Raw genomic sequence first — 5423 nt, forward strand, 5'->3', positions numbered from 1 at the left:
TCAGGAACATCAGATGAGACTGTTCCAATCACACCCTCTTTAACTCGTCGACAGACCAAGAAACAACAGGAATCTCCTGAGTACTTTGTTGAAGAGAATGACTTGGAACCGACCTTTGTCCATCTTGCCCCGCTCCCAATGGAGTTTAGGGTGGAGAAGTCTCTCAACCCCCTACAGTCTTTTCCCAGTGGTGAGGAGGAAATACTTCCTCCAACATCTACACCTGAAATTGAATCAGCTGGGGAAGCTCGGTTAGGATCTCAGAGGGAAGAACCATTAGAGTTTGATGCTGCTGTGACATCTGAGGAAGGTTTGCTTGAAATCTTACCCGAACCCATTCTTGAAACTGTATCTACAGACTTGTCCGATCCTGAAGTCTCTGACAACTTAACGGCCAAGCCTAGTCCTGTGACATTACCAACTCTTAATAGCTCAGATTCGGTTATTGACCCCCCTCTGAGGCGGTCAGCACGTCACAGATCACCACCTAGGCGACTTCAGTATGCCCACTTAGGCAATCCATTGATATCAGTTGTTCAGTCTCTGTTACATAGTCTGTCAGATGCTTTAACCACCACAACCACCAATTCTAATTCTTCAGTCGTACATATTGTGTAGTGTTAACATGCAACGGGTCATGCATGTATTCAAGGGGGGAGTAAAATCTGTTTTACTAGCATTTAGTAAATTCCTGCACTTATTTCCTGCCATTGAACGCATCACAAATACATGGCTTCAACCACATGACTTTGCTCAGCCAATCGGATGGCATGTAGGTCATAGTAAGCCTGTCCCGGCTTCCTCCCGTCAGATGCGTGGAGGCAAGCCAGGTGACAGAGCTGTTGCAGGTTTGTATTGGCAAACATTTGCTTTTCCCGTTTTAATGCAATTTTTTTAACACCAGCTAACTTATGCATGTTAGATGCTGATTACTGTGAGCCAGAGCCATAGTGTTGTTGTGCACTGACCAGAACGGAATTGGTGAGTTTGAACTTTTAATTGACTGTTTGTATTGTTACCAGCTGATGCTAATTGGCTGCTGCCGGTCCAAACAATTTGATTTTGATTTGACCGATATTTGTTGAATAATAAATGTTGTAAAGCTATATAGTTTATTTCAGTTAAATCCTTAGTGGTTAAATATACTGTTTGTTTATTTATTTATAGATTGTGTACACAGGAACAAGAATATCTTAATGTATTCAGCTTAATTGGCTGACATTTTTGTATTATTCTTGTGATTTCTTATTGGCCTTGTTTATTTAATGCAGGCCAGGTGACCCTTTTTGGGTATGAAAAAGGATGGCGAGCCAATGAACGGCTAGGAGCAGGACTCATTCTGCATTTTAGCTTCCACTGGACTGGTAGGAAGCTATCAAAGACGACGCTCTGTCCCCATTTCCCAACCACACTGATTTCCACAATCATACACACCATTCCCCCCGTTTATGGACAATAGCGCTTGGACATCTCTCATGGACATTCAGATAAAACTCATGGACTTCAGTGTGGATCAGTGGTTTGGATGTTAACATGTGTTACTTATGGGGAACTGTTTTTTGTTTTTGAGAATCTATATTGCTTGGTATAAGCCATAAGCCTGAAGAATTTGCTTAGTTGTCTTTGCATCCCCACTGGGTTTTTGATTTATTGAATAGCTGCAGCAGGAATGATTATTTAAGTTTTCCTTATCTTTTCTTGTTATTTTCGGTTAAATACATGGTACCTGCAAAAGCATTTTGCGTTGTGTGTATTTATTAATTACTGCCCATCAGCTCCAGTAGCATTCCTAAATCTTCTGATTAATAATAACCATAACATTTCACTTAATACCTAGTCTGTATTAATTCATTAGCGCTTCATCAGTGTTACATGCATCCTTAAAACAAATGAAAACGGAAAGGTTGACAAAGATGACTGGGGGTTTGGGGGTTAATAAATGGAAACCCTATTTTTCTAATAATTCCTGTGACGACTCCTGCTTTTTCAACTCGGTCCATCACATGTGGTGTCAGAAGTGGGATCTTTCAGTTGAGGATACAGGATTTTTTTTTGCACATTTCTACCTTTTTTTCCCTCCCCTGACAAAACTTTTTTGAGCCATGCAGAATGCTGTGCGCCCAATAAAAGGAAATAGAATGGAGACCAAAGAGGCCATGCAGCAGCCGGAGAAGGAGATGGAAGAAGGAATTTCAGCTGTGGCTGGAGACACTGAAAGAGAAGATACCAGGGAGCCAACTCTGCTTGGAATTGCTGGAATTCTTTAGGCCTTCATGGGACAACAGGAAGCTCGGGATAAAAAGCAGAGAGAGGATGCGATACTACAAGAGCAGCGTTTCAAGAGTTTGCAACACCAGTTTCGGCTTTTGCAGATGGAAGTGCAGGCCAGAACCACCCCACTTCCAGAGCCCACATAAACTGATCCAGAGCCTGATGAAACTCCAAATGGCTATCAGACTCAAGTAACATCTCAGCCTGAGGGTTCTGGCTCAGCCTCCATATTTACAGGTCAGTCTGTGCATATTCATCATGCCAAGCTGGAGAAATTAGCTGTTGAAGATGATGTTGAACATTTTCTGACCACTTTTGAGAGAATTGCAGCTGCTTGTCGTTGGCCAGAGTCAGACTGGATTTTTCACCTCATTTCTCTTCTGACTGGTAAGGTTCGAAGTGCCTATGTTAATATGGATGTGGATGATTCACTGGAATATGATAAGGTAAAAGCTGCCATTTTGCTAAAATATGATATAAACCCAGAAACATACAGGCAAAGATTTCGCTGTGTTTTTGAAGAGAGTCCCAAGGAACTTTATGCAAGGTTGAAAGAACTTTATGAGAAATGGATTCAGCCTAAGAATAGAACTATAAAGGAAGTTGGTGAAATGATTATCTTGGAGCAGTTTTTAAGAATGCTGTGTCCTGAGCTTCAGGTCTGGATTAAGGAGCATAATCCAAAGTCTGCTGCAGAGGCTGCCACCTTGGCTGATGTGTTTGTAGCTGCCCGAAGTAAGAGTCAGCCATGGAGCAACAGTGCATGGAAGGCTGCCAGAGATTCACGTCAGTCGCAACCCCCTCAGCATCCTCAGAGGTCAGCGACGGGTGTGGGTAAGCACTTTACAAGGGAAAACCAGCCTCCAAATACCTCGAAGCCAGGTAAAAGGCCACCAGTGTGTTACCTTTGTGGACAGGAAGGTCACATTAAGCCCATGTGTCCTAATAATCAAAGCGAATTATCTAGAAGAAATGAATGCTTTAATAGATACGGCAGCACACAGACCTTGGTACATAGGAAATATGTGTCAAATGATTACACATGTCCCTCTGAAACCATATCAGTTTGCTGTATACATGGTGATGAAAGACCATACCCCACTGCTGATCTGTTTATTGAAGTGCAGGGGACACCCTATCTGTTAAAGGTTGGTGTAGCTGATAGTCTGCCCTATCCTGTAGTTCTTGGGGAGGATCTGCCAGTCATCTATGATTTGTTGAGAGAAGTGCAGGAGTGTAATGTTGCTAAAACAAGGGCTCAAGCTAAAAATGAGGATGAGCATTATGCAACCCTCAGTGCTTTACCCTTCTTTGAGGCTGAGCTAGAGACAGAACCCGGGAAGTCTCGGAAGCCACGGAGTCAAAGAAGACATGAAAAATTTCAGCACACTGTTGGAAAGACATCAGTTCAGGCTGCTCCAGATATGCCTTTAGGTTTTTCGGTACCTACAAACATCAGACAAATGCAGCAGGCTGATCCAACTTTGTCTGCTATGGTGCTGAGGGCTAAGGAAAAGGACTCTGTTGAATCTGACACAAATAAAGAGCAGTACATTCTGCAAGATGACATTTTATACCACCAGCATGGCCAGGTTAATCAGTTAGTGGTCTTTAAAGCGGCTCGTGAAACAGTGCTTACTTTGGGGCACTCCACTCCCTGGGCTGGCCACCTGGGGAAGCATAAGACCACCGCTCGCATTAAGCAATACTTTTTCTGGCCTGGTTTGCGCTCAGATGTTCTATGTTTTGCAGAAGTTGTCCTCAGTGTCAGAAGACTTCACTTAGGGTCCCCACCGAAGCACCACTCCAACCTCTCCCAATCATTGGTATACCATTTCAGCGTCTTGGCATGGACGTAGTTGGCCCTGTGGAAAAGAGTAAAGCTGGAAATCGCTTTATGTTAGTCATTACAGACTATGCTACAAGATATCTTGAAGTCTTTCCATTAAAAACGGTTAAAGCAAAAACTGCAGCTTCCTCACTGATTCAACTGTTCTCAAGGGTTGGATTCCCACAGGAGATTTTAACTGACCAAGACACTAATTTTATGTCCACACTGTTGAAACAGGTCTATAAGCTGCTGGGCATCAGGAGACGACCCCATATCACCCCCAGACAGATGGACTGACAGAGCGCTTCAACCAAACTCTCAAACAAATGCTCTGAAAGTTTGTTAATGATACAGGGTCTGATTGGGACCAGTGGCTGCCATACCTCCTTTTTGCCTACAGGGAAGTCCCTCAGGCCTCCACTGGTTTCTCCCCATCTGAGCTTCTTTATGGCCATGAGGTGAGAGGCCCATTGACCCTGCTGAAGGACTCATGGGAGGGAGAGCAAGGTAAAGGGGAATCGGTCAATGTTATTTCATGTCATTCATATGAGGGAAAAGCTTCAGCAGATGAGTGAACTGGCTCAGAGCCATATGGCAGCTGCTCCAGCAACAAAAGACTTTGTTTGATAAAAAAAGCTTGCCACAAAAGTTTTGTCCCTGGCCAGAAGGTTTTGGTAATGTTGCCAACTTCTAACAGCAAGTTGCTGGCAAAGCGGCAAGGACCTTTTGAAGTACAGAAGAAACTTGGACCTACTACCTACAAAGTTTCTACACCAGGTCTCCAGCGAGGGAGTAGAGTGCTCCATGTTAACCTTAAGGAATGGATTCCACGCACTGAGAATAAAACAGAGGGGTTGCTTATTCACAGCGTGGATGAGTAGGAAGACGTTAATGACTACTTGCCTTCAGTAACAGCCTCTGTCCTGGACCTGAGCCATCTCACCAATGAGCAACAGTCTCAGGTAACACCTCTGATTAATTCAGACATATTTCAAAAGTACCCAGTGACACCAGTCTGGTGGAGCATGACATTGTTTTAAAACCTGATGCAGCTGTGAAGCGTATGAGTTACAGGATACCAGAACGCTTCCTGGTGGAGCTAAAGGAGGAGGTGGACCTCATGCTGTCTCTTGGTGTCACGGTTCTGGGTCAGTTTTGACCCAGTATTTTTAGTTCTCATGTTTTGGTGTGATTATGCATTATGGATTGTTTTCTGTTTCTCTGGTGCTTTGTTGATCATTATGATAAATCTATGTTTCAGTTATTCTGGTATATTTCTGTATTATGATTAATGTTCTGGTTGTATTTTGTTATTATTGCA

At 43.3% G+C, this 5423-nt stretch overlaps 1 long non-coding RNA gene across 1 annotated transcript; it reads left to right on the forward strand.

Moving 5' to 3' along the window:
* Positions 1–694: 694 nt before the first annotated feature.
* LOC134624898 (uncharacterized) lies at positions 695–2074 on the forward strand. Its single transcript, XR_010093668.1, has 3 exons — positions 695–848; positions 923–981; positions 1272–2074. It is a non-coding gene; the product is annotated as an uncharacterized LOC134624898 (long non-coding RNA).
* Positions 2075–5423: the final 3349 nt, after the last annotated feature.

Source organism: Pelmatolapia mariae, linkage group LG1, assembly GCF_036321145.2.
Source record: "Pelmatolapia mariae isolate MD_Pm_ZW linkage group LG1, Pm_UMD_F_2, whole genome shotgun sequence".
Taxonomy (NCBI): Eukaryota; Metazoa; Chordata; class Actinopteri; order Cichliformes; family Cichlidae; genus Pelmatolapia; species Pelmatolapia mariae.